The sequence below is a fragment of the Ictidomys tridecemlineatus genome, chromosome 9 (genome assembly GCF_052094955.1).
Source record: "Ictidomys tridecemlineatus isolate mIctTri1 chromosome 9, mIctTri1.hap1, whole genome shotgun sequence".
Lineage (NCBI taxonomy): Eukaryota > Metazoa > Chordata > Mammalia > Rodentia > Sciuridae > Ictidomys > Ictidomys tridecemlineatus.
This window is the reverse complement of record NC_135485.1, coordinates 121,928,017-121,945,016: the sequence shown is the minus strand read 5'-3', so window position 1 is coordinate 121,945,016 and position 17,000 is coordinate 121,928,017. Positions and strand designations below refer to the sequence as shown.

General features: G+C 42.1%; 1 pseudogene; it reads left to right on the top strand.

Annotated features, from left to right (window-relative positions):
• Positions 1–1,671: 1,671 nt before the first annotated feature.
• LOC120892627 (U2 spliceosomal RNA) lies at positions 1,672–1,847 on the top strand (annotated as a pseudogene).
• The last annotated feature ends 15,153 nt before the right edge of the window (positions 1,848–17,000 follow it).

Here is a 17,000-nt window from a genome sequence, read left to right as displayed (position 1 = left end):
GAGGGGAACTGAAAACCACAGAAATAGAAAGAGGAACCTGGTGACCAGAAAGCTGTATTTCCCAGGGTGCTCCCCAACTCCTCTCACCCCAAAGAAGCAAGTGTATTAGGGAAAGATGCAAAGGAAATGTCCTATTTGCATCTTAGACCCAGTTTTGAGACTATATAAAATGCCATCTCTTTCACAAACTATTATCTAGGTTGAAATGGTAGGGGTGCCGTTCCCAGAGGGAAGAGTGGTCCGTTTACATTCAGGAAAGGAATGACGCTGCCATCCAACGTTGATGCTAATAACTTGAAAAAGAAGGGGGACACATTACGAACTGTCGCCTTTTATGTGGTGTTCCAGAGGGCGGGGAGAAGGGTGGGAAAGTAGGAGAAAAGCAACATCTAAATCGAGTCTTCCAAGAAGTTATTTTATCAAGCGTTTAATCAACTCTTGCTCAAGGCAAATCATAAAAATAAATTGTGCATCTTTACCTGCAGCAGGCAGCTTGCAAACTGCAGGTGCAATTTGAAGAAAGCCGTTGTCAAGTTCCCAGCTGCTATTCAAAAGAGAGTTACTAAGAGCTCAAACAAAGTTATGAGTCTTGCACAGTCTTGAGAACCAGACATAGATTACCACCACATTCAAATATCCAGCATGAGAACTTTCACAAGCGGAGACCCAGCACTCTGAAAAACAAGGTTTTAAATTGTGGTAAAATGTGCACAACATAAAAGTTATTGTTTTAACTCTGTTTAAGGGCATGGTTCAGTGGCATCAGATATGTTCACATTGTTATGCAGCCATCACCACCATCTAAGCTTCAGAACTTTTTTCATCTTCCAAGATTGAAACCCTCATACCTATTAACAGTAGCTCCCCAGGTGCCTCTCCCAGTCTCTAGCAATTACCCTTCTACTTCCTGTCTACTTTCTTTTTCTATGAATTGACTACCCACCTCAAAAGTGGAATCATACAGTATTTGTTCTTTTGAAACTGGTTTAATTTAGCATAACATTCACCCATGTTGTAGCTTGTGTCAGAATTTCCTTTTCAAGGCTGAATGAGCCTGTACTTTTTAAGGGGAAGGCATGATATAAAAAAAAATCTTTTTCTTAAAAAAAAAAACAAAAAACTTTATATCCATGTCACTTTGACACACTGCCACAGCAGTGAGTAGATTTTTCTAGCATTATTTAGGTTGCAAAATGAGGCTGGAACTGGACAAGTTAGCATCATGCAAGTTTCTCTCATATGCTAGGACAGATTGTTTTGTTTTAGTTTTTTGTTTGTTTGTTTGCAGAGAGGTCTCTCCTAAATTGCCCAGGTTGGCCCTGACCTCCTGGGCTGAAGCGATCCTCCTGCCTCAGCCTCCCAATCAGCTGGGATTACAGGTATGTGCTACTACACCTAACTGGGACAGGTTCTTTTAATTTCACCAACAGGAGACTAAATCCAGCCTTTTTCTCCTTTAATGAATGAGATGAGCACTACTGACCCTGTCCCACCAGTCTTACTATTATACTGCTCCTCAACCTTGAATGAAATTCTACATAAAGGGCTGGGGATACAGCTCAGTTGATAGAGTGCTTGCCTTGCATGCACAAGGCCCTGGGTTCAATTCGCAGCACTACACACAAAAAAAAAAAAAGAAAGAAAAAAGAAATTCTACATAGAAGATAATATGTCACTTCTTAGCCTTTTGGTTAAGATCAATTATAATGTCTGTTTTTATCATTTTAATGTCTGAGATGTCCTCCATCTGAGGACAACATATTAAGTGGATTTTTGGACATAGGAGATGAAATAGGAGCTTGCTTCGTTCACTCTATGATATTATAGTACCTTTGGGTGCACGCCACTCGAGGAAAAGAGAAAGGGGAATATACTGACCATCCAGGGCACGCCTATTACTCTGCATCTGACTTAAAGTCTGCCTTCTAGGGCTCAGTGGTTGAGGACTTGCCTAGTGTGCTCAAGGCCCTGGGTTCAATTTCCAGCACCACCCCACACTAAAAAAAAAAAAAAAAATCCGTTTCTAACAGTTTCCAGTTCTCCTTTTAACAGCTCTTTGCTTTTGTAGGAAAACTAAGGATATTACCAGAGTCTTAGGAAAAACAGGTGGGTTAGTATATTTTGGGTACTGTGAAATATGAATTTTCCTAAAAGTGACATTATTTAGCAATTGGAAATGTGTTAGCTCTAGCTTTTTTTATGGGTAATTTTTTAATGGTTAAAAAATATGTAACTTAGAGTAGCAGTGTAATTTAGTAACAGAGTGCATGCTTAGCCTGGGTGAGGCCCTGGGTTCCATCTCCAGCACCAAAATATATATGTAAAATAAATTGTGCATCTTTACCTGCAGCAGGCAGCCTGAAAACTGCAGGTGCAATTTGAAGAAAGTCGTTGTCAAATTCCCAGCTGCTATTCAGCTAGGAATTTACCATTTACCATTTTGATCGTTTTTAGGTGTAGTGTACTACTAGGTGACATAAAGTACATTTTATGGGTATTTTTAAAATATTTTACTGCTCTCAAAGGTTTCTTTCCTACTGGTTGTATAAGCCATGTCCAGCAGAGAGTATTCAGGGACGCTTCATTTCTCAACTTTGCTTTCACAAAATGATGAGTAATTATATTCCTCCCCTGATTTGGGGGGGGGGGCAGTTCTGGGAACCAAACCAAGGGCCTAGGAGAGCTCTCTGTCACTCAGTGACATTCCCAGCCCCTTTCATTGGTTTGCTTATTTGCTTTCTCTCTTTTTCTTATAGTACTGGGGATTGAACCCAGGGGTTCCACCACGGAGCTATAACCTCAACCCTTTTTATTTTATTTTGAGGTAGAGTCTTGCAAAATTGCTTAGGCTGACCTTGAATTTACAATTCTCCTGCCTTGGTGTTACAAGTAGCTGGGATTATGGCTGTGTGCCACGGTGCCCAACTCTATCAGCTCTTTTTAAAAATAGAGATTCAGGGGCTGGGATCGTGGCTCAGCAGTAGAGCGCTTGCTTAGCACAGGCGGGACCCGGGTTCGATTCTCAGCACCACATAAAAATAAAGGCATTGTGTTGTGTCCATCTACACCTAAAAACTAAATATTAAAAAAAAATAGAGATTCAAAGCTGGGCACAGTGACACACATCTGTAATCCCAGCAGCTCAGGAGCCTGAGGTAGGAGGATCAAACCCAGCCTCAGCAATTTAGCAAGGCCCTCAGCAACTTATGGAGACCCTGTTTCTAAATACAATATAAAAAGGTCTGGGGATGTGGCTTGATGGTTAAGTGCTCCTGTTAAGTGCCCCTGGATTCAATCCCTGGTATTAAAAAGAGAGAGAGAGAGAGAGAGATCTAAAATGGAATGCATTGAAAACTGTCTTTGCTCTTCTGTTCTTAGCTTTTCTGTGACCTTTTATCCACTAGGGAGTTAGGTTGACCCTAAACTTTTTCTCCTTCAGCGAAGTGATTTCAATTTCATTGTCTATAAATAGACACTTTGCCGACACTTCAGTCAAGGTGGTTCTCACAGTGGTTCTTCTCTGAACCCTGCCCAAAGTTATTTATATCACTTTAGTTTTGAAATCCAGTAGTAGTGTCTATAAACTCTACCTAAAATAAAACAAAACTCACCAAGGGTTTCCTACCAGAATAGGTTTCTGGGTTAGAGTCCTTCGTGTGGTCAGAACTGAGGCTCTGCTCCAGGGCAGACTGAGCTTCACCACCCCACCCCACCCCTCTGAGCTTCTCATTCTCAGCCCCACTAGGCCTGGCCACCTCAGGTCTGGCTGGTCTTGTCCTAAAGCAACCTTCCGGATGAAGGCAAGCACTTCTTTCCTGAGTTTCTTACAGTTGAAACGGTATGGAAGTATGGTACAAAAGAGGAAGATGTCTGAAACATCTTCCAGGGCAGACTAGGTTTCAGACATCCTGAGCCATGTTCGTACCTCATGACCGATGATTGATTTGCTTATTTGTTCAGAAAAGGGTTCTCTCTCTGATAAGTGGATGCTGATCCATAATGCCCCCCCATGGGAAAAATGGAATTTTGATTGAGCAAAGGGGAGGGAGGGAAAGGGAGAGCTAAGGGGGCAGGAAAGATGGACATCATTGCCTAGGTACATGTGTGACAGCACATAGGGTCCGACGCTACATCGTGTACAATCAGAGAAATGAAAAGTTGTGCTGCAATTGTGTGCAATGAATCAAAATGCATTCTGCTGGCATATGTACCTCATTAAAATAAAAATAAGTATATAAACATAGAAAGAAAAAGACTCAATCCCCAGTACAAAAAAGAGAAGGAAGAGGAAACTGTTGCCAAAAATATTAATGAAGGCTTAATGAAGGAAAGGCCTCATCACTGTAAGAATACGGTGCATGTCAAGACTGTCTTGGTGCTTACTGCTATTTGTCTCTTCCCCTCAGGATCCCTTCAACCTGAGTCCAAGCATACGCCTGAGGCCCATAACTGAGAAAAGAAAGGTGCAGGGGTGAGTGGGGCTGATCAAGTCTACTTGAAGGACAGGCGAGAGGATGACCAACTCTGCCTGGAGAAACGGACCGGTGCAGAACCAAGTCCAACTTGGGGAGTGTAGACTAAGATCTTAGAAGCCTTCACCAAGTGAGAAAGACTGGGCCTGGGAATGTGACTCAGTGTCAGAGTGCTCGCCGAGCATACACGTAGCTGGGGGTTCAGTCCCCAGCAGGTCAAGAAATAAAAATTAAAATAAATAAGAGCTGGACCTCGTAGCACCTACCATCTTGTAAAATTATAAAATCTGCTGGTAAAGCGGGCATAGTGGTACACGCCTGTAATCCCAGCGGCTCGGGAGGCTGAGGCAGGAGGACTGGGAGTTAAAAACCAATCTCAGCAAAAGCAAGGTGCTAGGCAACTCAGTAAGACCCTGTCTCTAAATAAAACACAAAAGAGGGCTGGGCATGTGGCTTAGTGGTCGAGTGCCCCTGAGTTCAATCCCTAGTACCAAAAAAAAAAAAAAAAAAAAATTCTATTGATAAATCTGGCTTTACTACTCTGCTGCTCTTTGAGGGCGGGGACTGCCTATTACATAACTTAAGAAAGTTGAATGTACTATGTGGCTGTATTTATCCTTGCTGCTCTTATTTTTCAGAGACTGAGTTGACATCTTTTGTCCTGAATGACAAGTAGAAATGCATGGGAAAGCAACAGGTAAAGTGCTGCCCGGAAAGAGAAAACAGCACAGCAAAAACAAGAGCCGGGAATTCAGTGGGGGTTTTCAGGGAACGTAAGGAGTTCATTCCTGGAGTTTGGGATGACTGTGGAAGAGGGAATAGAGCAATGCTATGGCCAAGAACCAGTGTGGAGGGCCTTGTAGGCTCTGCTGAGAACTTGGACTTTATTCTGTAGGCAGCAGAAACTCATTTAAAGTAGAAAAATAATTAGACCAAATCTGTGTTGCAAAGGAATCACTGGCAGCGACATGGAGACATAAAGAAAGGGCAGAGGCAACCATCCGTCCTTTAGTTGTTTGGTTTTGTGTCTTTCTTTTTTTGTGCTGGGTCCTTAAAAATGTCAGGCAAGTGCTTGACCACTGAGTTACGTTCCCAGGCCCCACCAGTCTTTTTATGTGTGGACAATAGAAAGAAAGATATTGAAGAGAGAATTCAGAGTCTCACTATTAGGATTAAGAGAATGGAAAGAGTTAAAGATAGTATCAGGTTTCTATTTGGGGACTTGATCATTGTGCACGAAACCAAGATGGGAGATAGAAGACGCAGGTAGGGAGAAGCAGCGATTATGAATTCCATTTTGGATATTCTGAATTGGGAAATCTGTGCATTTCCAGTGAGAGTCATCGTGTATGCAGTTGCTAATAGAAGTTCCGGGCAGAAAGACAGACTGGAATGAGGCCATTTGATTGGTGAGAAACCCAGAGAGGTCACACTGAGAGTGAAGAGTAGCAAGGGACTCAGGGCAACTAAGAGTCCCTCTCTCCTTTGTGAATGCTCATTGTCTTTTTCCCTTTTAGAAAAATGATCTAAAACCCAACAACAGGTCCTAGTAGATGGAAATGACACTGTTTTTTGTTTTACATAAAGCCTTCAGCTTCTGGCCCTGTAAGAGGTGAGCTTGCACTTTCAGATTCAGGATTACTTCTCTGGGAGTTGATAGATACATCGTTTTAGGCAATGCCAGCACTTTTGTAGAATCAGCTCATCCAGGAGTTTCTCTACAGCCCTTGAAATGTCTGCACATGAATCTTCAGGTGCAGGAGCTCATCCCCACACCAAAGGACATGCTTGAGTCAGAGCATCAAACAATAGAGCCTTCAAAATCCTTTTTATTGTCAACTGTGTTGAAATGTCTGCAGACTTTTTTTTTTTTTTGGTACCCGGAATTGAACTCAGGGGCACTCAACCACTGAGCCACACCCCCAGCCCTATTTTGTATTTTATTTAGGGTCTCACTAATTGCTTAGCACCTCACTTTTGCAGAGGCTGGCTTTGAACTTGAGATCCTCCTGTCTTGGCCTCCCAAGCCTCTGAGATTACAGGCATGTGCCACCATGCCAGCTGGCTGAAGACTTTGTGATGTGAAGGGTCAAGTTGTCTCTATCAGTGACCAAAGGAGGAGCCACAGGCAGGGTGAGTGAGGTAGGGCCTAAAGGCACAGCACAGGCCTGGATTGTGACAAGTGGTAAAGGTCCTGTTGACAAAGGTTGAGGAAGCCATTTGTGAGTAAATCCTTGGTGAAGAAGATGAGTAAAAGGATTAGAAGATGAAGAATGTAAGAATTTAATGGAAAAAATAGTTATTAAGGGAGCCAACTCATCTGTTCCTCATGAATATCATCCCATTAAAACATCACTACAGCCTGGCATGATGGTGCCTACCTGTAATCCCAGCAACTAGGGAGGCTAAGACAGAAGATCACAAGTTCAAATCCAGCCTCGGCAACTTAGTGAGGCCCAAGCAACTCAGCGAGACCCTGTCTCTAAATAAAATATTAAAAAGGACTGAGGATATGGCTTAGTAGTTAAGCGCCCCTGGGTTCAATCCCTGGTACCAAAACAAACAAAAAAACATCATTACAGGGGCTGGGGTTGTGGCTCAGTGGTAGAGCAGTTGCCTAGCACTTGTGAGGCACTGGGTTTAATCCTCAGCACCACATAAAATAAATATATACAAAAGTATTGTGTCCATCTACATCTAAAAGAAAAAAACTTCATTACAGATAGGACATTAAAGGCAAGAGCTGAAGTACTTTGCTGGTGATATGGTCTTTCTCCCTTTTAGGAAAAATTGTCTAAAACTCAACAACAGGTCCCTAATACATGGAAATGACACTTTTTTTTTTCATAAGATCTTTAGCTTCTGGCCCTGTAAGAGGTGAGCTGGCGTGTCTGCAGTGAGGAATACCTCTCTGCAAGTTGACAGATACGTCATTTTTAGGCAATGCCAGCAGTATCCTGGAGGATTATGGGAAAGCAAACTAACCCTTTAGTGATGGGTTAGTTTGCTTTCCCTTCTCTCCTTCTGCCTATTTGAATCCCAGGGTTCAAATAGGCAGAAGGAGAGAAGGGGAGGTAGGTGACCATGGACAGGAAGAATGGAGCAACCCCCAAAGAGAGCTTGCATACAAATCAGAATGATAATTGGAATGACAGGGTGGACATTTTAGCAAATAGACCTTCTTCTACAACAAAAATCAGGTATTTCATTTTGTTACCATATTAGTTCATGACTCCTCTCCTCTTCTTGTTGTTCCCACCAAAAGCCTTGGAGTAGACCATTATAGTCTCCCTAGCCTGCCTCGTGTACCACATCAGGCCTTGTCAACTGTACCTTTAGAACATACCTAGGATCTCTCTCCTGCTCAGCCCGCCCGTGCTTGTGCTTGGTCCAAGTCTCTGTAATTTCTGGCGTGGATTATGACATTGGCCTCCTCACAGGTCTCCTTGTTTCATTCTTGCCCTCACACGCCTGTTTTCAGTGACAACATGACAGCCAGAGGAATCCCCCGAAATGTACTGTGTTAAAACCCTTCTGTGACTTATTCTGTGCCTTATTATTAAGTGAAAGTCAAAGAATCCACCGTGGCCTCTGAGGTGCTGACACGTGCTCCGTTCTGTCCTCTGCTTTCTCTTCTGAACCCTCCTCCTCACACGACTCTGGCCAGACTGGCCTCTCATAGTCACCCCCCGCTGCTGGGCTTTGGCTGTGCTCTGCCTGAATGTTCTTCACCCAGACAATTGCAAGGTACACTGCTTAAGTGCCATCTTTTTTTTTTTTAATATTTATTTATTTTTTTTTAGTTTTCGGCAGATACAACATCTTTGTTTGTATGTGGTGCTGAGGATCGAACCTGGGCCGCACTCATGCCAGGCGAGCGTGCTACCGCTTGAGCCACATCCCCAGCCCTCAAGTGCCATCTTTTTAATGAGTCCTACCTTGGCCTTCCTATTTAAAACTCTGTCAAGTCAGGCATGGTGGCACCTACCTGTGTTTCCAGCCCCACAGGAGAGCAAGGCAAGGGATTGCAAGTTCCAGGTCAGCCTGGGCAGCTTAGTAAGACCCTGTCTGTCTCCAGATAAAAAATAAAAAGGAAGGGCTGGGGATACAGCTCAGTTGGTAGAGTGCTTGCCTTGCATGCACAAGGCCCTGGGTTCAATTCCCAACACCAAAATATAAAATAAAAAATAAAAAGGAGTGGGGGTGTAACTCCATGGTAGAGTGCCCCGTATTCATTCCCCAGTACCACAAAACAAGCGCACATACCAAAAACATTGTGTCCGTCCCTGTCTGCCACTTGTACCCCCTCTTCAAAGGGGAATTGTCTCTAGCCCTTCTATAAAACATTGCTCAAATACTCTTGTAACAGGCTGGATGCAGAGGCACACGCCAATAATCCCAGTGGCTCAGGAGGATTGGGAGTTCAAAGCCAGCCTCAGTAACTTAGCTAAGTCCTAAGCCATTCAGTGAGACCCTGTCTCTAAATAAAACACAAAAGAAGGCTGGGGATGTGGCTCAGTGGTTTTGTACCAACCCCTGTACAAAAACAAAAACAACTCTCATATCAGCCAGCTAGAGAGCAGACCTCCTTCCTTCTAGAAAGTTCCAGTGTCTTGACTTGGAACCCAGTTCCATGAGTCCAGATGCTTAGACTCATTGCATTTTACAGCAAAATGCTGCCCATGGATCTATTTTAAAAGATTCCTTGTTTGTTTGTTTGTTTGTTTGTTTGTTTTGATGTTGCTGGAGATTGAACTCAGGACCTCTTGCATGCTAGACCAGTGCTCTACCACAGCCCCTGTATCAATTGAAACTGAATAAACAGAAACATAGGAGAACATTTCTCAAGAAAAAATTTTAGTATGTATACTCATGTCTTAATATTTAAGAAGAATCCACTTTTATTGCTACATGGTTTAAACCAAGTCTTATAGCTATTATTCATAATTTGACTTTTCAGGAAATGAAAATATCTGTGATATGTAAACCGACTTGAATTGTTCTTGCCTAGTATAACCTTATGGACTGCCTCTCCCCCTTAGACATGACGACACCTTTTAAAATTATGTAAGGTAGGAGTTCTTTTATTTTGGTCTTATACGTTCCTCCTTCAAACATCATTGTTTTAATTTTCTACACAGTTTGAGATGAACAAGATCAAAGAAATAAACCGAGAAAATCTTTCAACTTCTCATCAGACTGCTAAAGGTCTGGAGACACTGCCATTTTTGGTGATTTGCCTGAAGTCCCTCAGCTGGCTGACCGTAAGCTGATCCTGGAAGTCAGGCCTCCTGAGGGGAACAGAGTCAAGACTCTCTGATCCCAGACTCTCTTCAAAATGGTTTGGGATCAGTGCGCAGTTAGCCAGGTTGTATTTATTTATTAGTTGGTACTGGCTAATAAAGTTGGGGGAAAGGAGGCCAAGCCACTATTACGCTAGCCTTCTTACATATGTAATGAGATTTCATTTGAAAATATGCAGAACCCTTTTCCATAAAGTTTGACTACATACTCTGGCAATTCACCCTCTGGCATTAGCTAATTTATTACAAAGTATTAACGACCTCTCTGTTCCTATGTGCTCATATGTGGTTACTTCTTAGGATCTAATGAGGAAGTGTTGGGTTTTGTATTCTCGAAATGGTCCAAGAGTAGATTTTAAGTGTCTCACCACCAGAAATGAGTCTGGGAGGTAATGCATATGTTAATTAGCTCAATGCAATCATTTCACAACGTAGGCATATTTGAAAACATGTTGTACAGCACAAATATATATAATTTTTATTTGCCAATTTAAAAACTTAGTTAATTTAAAAATAGGCTAAATGTTCGCCACTTAAAGAAACAATGGAGAGCTTGTCAAGTGAAGTTAATAGAATGAAATAGTATCACCATGGTAACTAAGTTGGGATCCCCTCAGACATTGTTGGTTTGGGGACTTGGGACAAGATTCAATCAACCTCCATGCTTATCACCAAGATATTCCCAATGTCAGGTTGCTAGTGACACTTAGTCCCATTTTTTAACTTCTAGTTCTCAATTGTCACAAACATGAAGACATTTTTTAGCTATGTTTTTTCGTTAATGTACAGACTTGTTTTAGGTAAAGAATTTCATTAACCTAAAGACTTATTTCACGTCGTCCATATGGGGTAACCCAAGACTGAAAATATATGGTTATTTTTCATCTGTCATCTGTGCTAGGAGTTCATTTGTAGAGTAATTGCAGAGCTTTTGTAACTGTTTATACAACATTTGAAATCCTAGACTTCTACTCCCGTGAGACTATCAAAGTGAGACTGTTTATGTCTCTCATCAGTTGAATGAGAGTCACTTTATTATCTTAAATGGCCCTTCCATCTTGCCTTATTTCCTGATAACCAGCCTTCACCAAGAGATTGGAAGAGTCATTAAGAAGTGGGGGGACTAGGGATCTTAAGGTAATTATTGTAAAGTATAGAGATTTTTGTAGGCTGTTTGCTGAAAAAAAAATTCTAAGAGTCAAAAATGTACAGCAAACACACTCAGGTTTACTCCAAACCAAAGGGGGAAGCATGGTATATTTCTGTTTTATAATTCACCGTTCCAGGGTTTTGGATGTTTGGAACGCAAACAGTGTCCTGTTGGCAGGGATTTGGAATCAATTTACAGTGTGTGATATGATAACACATGTTCTGGATCAGTGGCAGGGGAAATGTTTGGGGCTGTAATTCTGTCTGTCTCCCCATTAGCACGAAGCTTTGCTAAACTCACAGCTGGAGAAGTGCCTAAAAAGAACTAGGCTCATTTTTGTGTGTGTGTGCACACTCACACATGCCGTAGTGCTTCTGTGCTTGAGTGTGTTTATAAAGGCAATGCATAATCCAGCCCCGGGGATAAATGCTAAATTAAGGCCATCAAAAATGCAACAGGACTTTTATCACAGGAATAAACTGGTATCTTGCAGAGATCACTACTTTTCTTATCTAGAAATACTTCCACATACCCTCATACATCCAGGGGATGTTTAACACTATTGGAGAAGGAACGCAACCCTGGACTCCATGGTGGCAAGAAGAAAATCAATGGAAAGTGTTCATGTTAATAAAGCATGAAAGCATGTATACAGGCTTCAAACAACTTGAGTTGAAACTTGATATCCCTGAGGCACCAGGGAAAATCTGACTCTTGGCGCTGGGGAGCCGAACATTCAGGCGACATGTAAGTGCAGGCAAGTGCATGATGAAGCTAGCATAATTCAGGAGGCTTCTGAAGCCAAATGCAAAGTTTAGGCAAGAGAGATTGAAGATTGTTCCCTGAAAAGATGTAAGTTATTTGTACACTGAGATCAGCAGAAAGAATAATTTAATGATGTTGTCCTACTTTTGCATTTTTCTTTTCTTAAAGTCTGTAATGTTCTGTGCCTTTCTCAGGCCTTCCTGCATTTCCTTACTTACATAGACATAGAACATCTCCCATGATTATCCTGAATGAATGAAGGAGTGAGTATGTGATTTAAAGCACTCAGACTGAGCTGGGGATATAGCTCAGTTGGTAGAGTACTTACTTACCTTGCATGCTTAAGGCCCTGGGTTCAAACCCTAGCACACACACCCACACAAAAAAAAAACATAAAATATTCAGGCTACTGTAACAGTCATTAAACCAATCATAGTGGGTTTGGTGATTTTAGACTTCGTAATTTACAACATGATTAATTTAATTATAGCTGGCTTGTAGATCACCAAAAAATATACTGGAAAGAGTCAATCTGGTTAAGTGTTCAAAAGCATAGCTTCAAGTAGGAAAAAAAGATGATCATTTTACCATCATTTGTCCAGATTTAGAACTCTAGGAACTGTAAAATCAGCCACACCAATGGTGCACTCTTATAGTCCCAGCTATTTAGGAGACTAATGCAGGAGAATCTCTTGAGCCCAGGAGTTCAAGGCCAGCCTGGGCAACATAGCAAGACCCCTGTCTCAAAAAAAAAGACTTTGTAAATTATCTATTGATTTAGGAATATAATTAAATAACATTCTAGCAAACGTTGCAATGTTTCATAGAGTGAAGCTCTGGTCTTCGAGAAGGGCGAGCACTCACAAAACATTTCCCAACTGGCAAACTGCTTCTACACACATCGTTCCATCTAATCCTCTCTACCTCTTCTTCTTTTTTCTTTCCGAGATGCTATCTAGGTTTATTCCTCAGAGATGGTCAGAAGTATTTGATCTTAACATCTGAAAGACAATTTTCCAGAGTCTAATCTTCATTACATCAACTTCCTCTGACAACTAGGACTGTTATAGCTGTTTCCTGTTCAGATCCCTGCACCTTTTGAGCCACTGACCTATGGACCAGTTTCCTGCTTCAGAGATGCCTGGAGAGATCTGCTCATTCCAAGAGCCGAGAGCACCCGTCCTTCATTCCCTTTCCCAGTGAGGTCACCAGCTCCAACCTCTGGCCCACTTTCTTCATTCACACGACCCTACTTTATAGTCTTCTAAGTCTGTAGACCAACCATGCAAAGTCCCCCCTCCTGAAACTGAAAATTAAAAATCAGTCGATAGAAAAATGCGTAAACAAATTGCTTATGACCATGGACTCCCGAGTTTTTTGGGTTTGGGTTTGGGTTTAAATGCACACAGCTCATGCATGTCGATCCTGGCATTCACACCCCTCCAAGGGGAGCTCTATCTCCCTCCTCCTTCATAGACTACATATTCTGCCCACACCAGAATGTTTTCCATCATCCCCAATGCCACTGCCTAGGAGTCTTTTGTGTTCCAATCTCATGGATGCATATGATATTCCTTTCTACATTTTTATCTTTACAATATTTTAAAAAATTATATATACAGGGCCGGGTTGTGGCTCAGAGTACTCGCCCAGCATGCGTGAGGTACCGGGTTCTATCCTCAGCCCCACATTAAAAAAAAAAAAGTATATTGTGTCCACCTACAACTAAAAAATATTAAAAAAAAAAAACACTATAGGCTGGGGTTGTAGCTCAGTGATAGAGATCTTACCTCACATGCGTGAGGCCCTGGGTTTGATCCTCAGCACCACATAAGATAAATAAAATAAATAAAAATAAAGGTATTGTGTTCATTTACAACTAAAAAATATTTTAAAATAAAACTATATAGAGAATATATACAGAGTATATATAGTATGTATATATGTACATATACAGTATATATGTACATACTATATATATATATATGCATATATATATGTATATATATATATATATGAATGGAATGGAATTGCAGCTATCAGAGTATTCTTTTTTAATATTTATTTTTTGGTTAGACACAATACTTTTATTTTGTTTATTCATTTATTTTTATGTGGTGTTAAGGATTGAACCCAGGGCCTCGCACATGCTAGGTGAGCACTCTACCGCTGAGCCACAACCCCAGCCCCTATCAGAGTATTCTATGCCATTTCTATGTTAGTGGACTATATGGGGTGTTTCCAGTTTGGAGCTATTACAAATAACATCACCATAAATATCTTATATAATATTGTCCATCTAAAATTATTTTTTCAAAATAAATTTCCAAGAATATTACTGTGTCAAGGGTATGGTCATTTTTAGGGCCCTTTATTCTGTGTTCAGGTTACCATCTCATCCTGTCCCTGATACTGTAAGAATGGGTTTCTTTGAATCTTTCCCAGTACTCAGTTTTATGATTTACTTATTTTGTTATTGTGAATTTATTCAATCATTATAAAATGATAACTGCAGGAGCTGAAGGTAGTAGTAGAGTTCAGTGCTAGATGTTTAGCAAGCTTGAGGTGTTGGACTCTGTTCCCAGCACCAAAATAAAATAACATAATATAAGTATAATATACTTCTGGGCTGGGGTTGTAGCTCAGTGATACAGCACTCACCTAGCACGTGCGAGGCCCTGGGTTCGATCCTCAGCACCACATAAAAATAAATAAAATAAAGATGTTGTGTCCAACTACAACTAAAAAATAAAAATTAAAAAAAATTCAGGAGTGAGATCATTTCTTGGAGTGGGGGGATATGGGGGCTTGAACTCAGAGACACTCTGAGTTCACAATTCCCCAGCCCTATTTTTGTATTTTATTTAGAGACAGGATCTCACTGAGTTGCTTAGTGCCTCACTATTGCGGAGGCTGGCTTTGAACTCTCGATCCTCCCGTCTCAGCCTCCCCAGCAGCTGGGATGACAGGTGTGCACCACAGCTCCTGGCCTGAGATCATCTTTAACATACTGCAAAAATAATTTCCAAGGGCGTGAGGTAGGTCATTTCTTCAAATCTGTTGGGCAGATGCAGAAGGATTGGCACCAAAGAATTGGTGGGAGAAACCCCACAATGGCTATTCATCGTCATTGCTGTAGTCTCCATACACATTTTGTCACCCACTGATGATTGCCAGTGTTTCTGAACTGATTTACTACCCTTCAGTTTTCCACTTTCCCACTCTCTGCCACATCCCTTCTGGTTTAATGTGCTCACAAGGAAAGAGGGCCCCAGAGCCAGCTGGGACTGGAATGGGAGCCCCTAGATGGAGTTCTTCCTCCCACACCTTGGCATTGCTTGCTCCTTTCTGGGAATTCAGATGTCTCAGGAAGCTGCTGTGTGATGCAGGAGTCTTCTCTTACAGCCTCCAGCCTGAGCTGCTGCGGGAGGCTAACACACCTGCTGTTTGTGATTCTACCCCTTGGCTCCTGCCACCTGGCGTCCTCAAGCTTCCCTAGCGGCAGTCCAGTTGGGGAAGCCTCCTGCTGTTACCTCCAAGCTTCTGTTGGCAGTCGACTTGCTTCAGGTTGTGTCCCAGTGTTTCTTTTGCCTCCTGCATGGTTTCTCTTTCTGAGCTGATAGATCCTGTTCTCCTTATGTCCTACTCGGCCAGCCGGGGTGGGGGGATTGGGAGTCTCATGGAATTAATTTTCTGTGCACGTGGTTCTCTGGTCATGTTCTACAGCTTCTTTCCTGGGGTCCTTTCCACTGTGACAATGTCCTTTTCAGTAATCAAATTATTAAGGGTACACTTTTGTTCTCTCTTTCCTGCTCTCTCTCTCTCTCTCTCTCTCTCTCTCTCTCTCTCTCTCTCTCTCTCACACACACACACACACACATACACACACACACACACACACACACACACACACACACACACGTTGCATTTAGTCTGTTGAAGCACAAGGTCCTGTTTCCCAGCACATAGGCACATAGTCAGACACCAGCCTGCCTGGTTTGAATTCTGGCTCTACCACTTAGCTCTATGGCCCTGGGAAGTTACCTAGCCTCTGCCCAGGTAAGTGTTTCCTCCTATTGTTGTTAGGCTTTTGTTCTGTTTTTATTATTTTGGAAACAAGTTCTTGCTAAGTTGCCCAGGCTGGCCTCCCTCAGCATCCTGAGTTGTTGGGACTATAGGTGCCCACGACCATGCCCTGCGCCTATTGTTTGTTTTTTAAAAGGGGATAGACAGATCAAACCTCACCCAAGGTGTTCCTTTTTCAGTCAGGGGTGGGTTTTAGGAAAACCCCATACGGCTTGGGAGCCTGCAGTTTAAACTGCATGTATGTAGGACTGGGGATGCAGCTCAGTGGTAGAGCACTTGCCTAGCAAGTGGGAGGCCCTGGGTTCAATCTCCAGCACTGCAAAAACAAACCACCTCATATGTCTATAATCAGAGAACTGGAAGGAGGCACCTGTGCAGTATGGAGGCATTAGTTTCACAATCACCTGGCATTAAAGTTGGCCTCAAAGTATTTTATGGGCCATTCCTTGAGCTCTTTACCTGCAGAGTCCATCCAAACTCTTAATGTTTGCTTTCTTAAGTTCTTACTTTATTTTTCTTAATCTAGGAAATAATAACACCACCACAATATTATATCATCATTTATCTGCCAGGGATTCTTCTACGGGCTTATATATACTAACTCATTTTTCTGTCCTAACCTCTGAGGCAGACTATTGTTATCCCCACTCCCGTTTTTGTGATACCAGGGAGTTGAACTCAGGGGCACTCAACCACTGAGCCGCATCCCCAACCGTATTTTGTATTTTATTTAGAGACAGGGTCTCACTGAGTTGCTTAGCACCTCACCATTGCTGAGGCTGCCTTTGAACTCATGATCCTCCTTTGCTCAGAGTCCCAAGCCATTGGAATTCCAGGCATGCACCACCACCCGGCTGTTATCTCCATTTTACAGGTGAGATACTAAGGCACAGAGAGGTTAACTAACTTGCCTGAGGCTCCACAGATGGGACTGAGCTTTTCTGCCAAGTGTGAACTTTGCCAAGTGGCCCCAGTCTGGCAGTCTAGGTATATTAAGGAAAGAACAGGTCCCCTTTTACCACCCCTCCTTCTTAATATCTGGCTCCCCACTGCTGACCTGGCAGCTTTTCATCTGAACTTTAAGTGCCAAACTTAACATGACTATAATTTGAAAGCACGCAGATTCAGGAAGCTGTGAAGTTGCTTTACTCAGTGGATTTTAAAGGAGTTAAAAAAAAAAAAAGGATGAATTTTAAAAGTTCAGGTTTCCTGCTTTCAAGCTAT